The sequence below is a fragment of the Centruroides sculpturatus genome, unplaced genomic scaffold, assembly GCF_000671375.1.
Source record: "Centruroides sculpturatus isolate CEXI.00-Female unplaced genomic scaffold, Cexi_2.0 scaffold115, whole genome shotgun sequence".
NCBI lineage: Eukaryota > Metazoa > Arthropoda > Arachnida > Scorpiones > Buthidae > Centruroides > Centruroides sculpturatus.
This window is the reverse complement of record NW_019384545.1, coordinates 602283-604072: the sequence shown is the minus strand read 5'-3', so window position 1 is coordinate 604072 and position 1790 is coordinate 602283. Positions and strand designations below refer to the sequence as shown.

Sequence of the window (1790 nt, the reverse complement as noted above, 5' to 3'; positions counted from 1 at the left end):
TTCTTTTTAATTGATATACATTAATTTAACCTAAAAGTGAAATATATTGGACTTCATGTCCATTGATAGATAAGCAAGAAACGAGAAAATTATCATCCAGGCGTTAAAACCGAAAGTGCCGCCATTATCGAAACTTGACAAATAAAAATTTCTTATAAAAAATAATTTTTGAAATTTTTAATTACATCGTTGTAAATTTAGACATAATAATGTAAATAAAGTTGATTTAAATATTTAGTTTGCACTTTTATACATACGATATTAAATTAGATGAATTTTATAATAGATTCTTAAACAGACTTGATACTTTTATGGGACTGAAATTATGACCCCGCAGATAACGACACTCGGTTATAACGTCAAAAAATTGCCGGTCCCATAGATGACGTTATAAGCAGGTTAAACTGAATATATAAATTTACTTTTTATTTTTTTATTATATATATATATATAATAAGAAAATAAAAAGTAAATTTGTGAGTTATGAAAATAATTTACTATGGAAATAAAATCAGTTTGAAAAAAGAATTCTACAACTGAAAAAATTAGATATGTCATTTGATCTTCAGAAGTTATTACTTATTCCCTAATTGATTACAATAGTACATTGTATGCAAATATCCCATACACAAATTTTTTACTGAAAAGAAATGATATCATATACATGTATATAAAACATACTGTATTTTGCAAAAATTCACAAGAAGTTGAATCTTTTAAAAAATTTAAACTTTGAAAGTGTTTCAAAAATTTTACAAAGAACAAATTATATGTTGATTGCCATAGCGGTTAAACAGAAATAGAACAAGAAATTATTTATTGTGACATCGTTGCAATGCCAAGCTGAAATTTTTAATCATATTTTTAATTTACTTAATTTAAAATATATGTTCTCTACCTCACATTTGTTCTGTAGTCTCTTGCCCCTGTACATCATACTTTTCCTTTAACAACAGTCATGCCGGTCATCTATTAACTACTTTCGGGGGAAAGTTTTGAATTGAAATAACATGACTTCTGATTTGCAGCAGAAGTTTATATATAGTTAAACAGGCTGGGCCTCCTGTCCCTAAGGTTTCCAAATCTGGTCTTGTCTTTCATCTATCTAATTCTGTTCTCAAGGTTGAGGAAAAACAAACAGATTGATGAATGACAGTGGAAATTTATAGGTTTACAATTTTTTTCAAAATGAAGCCCAAATATGACAAATTTCTGTGCATTGTGAAAAAAGATATCGTGTGTAATGATTTTAAGTTTCTTGAACTTAGCTACATTAGCTTATAATATAAATACAATTTTTATTAATAATAGTAAAAAAAATGATTTGCATTCACAAACCTATCATAATATTAAATATATATTATAATATATCTCTAACGAATCAAAGTCACAGAAAATAAAAAGAAGTCTACAATATCATTAAATCTCATATGTATGAAATATACTAGTACAATATGACCCTGCTTAGTGCAGGGGATGCGTTCCTAGACAACAAAGTGCTAAACGAAACAGCGTTAAATGAGGTCATTTTAACATAGAGTAAATAGGTATAGGGGAACATGCAACCGAAAATAAAAAATTTTACTTTAATTTTAAGTTATTTTTATATTAATTTGTATAATAATATATGTTAAATAACACATGCACACAGAAATGTATAATAATATATTAATAGCTCATTTTTTGTGATGAAGGACCTGACTTTTCTGAAATTCTTGTTTTTTTTGCAATAAAGTCATGAAGTTTCATTTGTCTCTTTTTTCTTTCCTTAAGCAAATGTCGGTAGCAAA

At 26.5% G+C, this 1790-nt stretch overlaps 1 protein-coding gene across 1 annotated transcript in view; it reads right to left on the bottom strand.

The window, feature by feature from the left end:
* Positions 1-1790, bottom strand: part of LOC111623475 (probable ubiquitin carboxyl-terminal hydrolase FAF-X) — a 274716-nt gene that overhangs the window by 197005 nt on the left and 75921 nt on the right. The window lies entirely within an intron of this gene.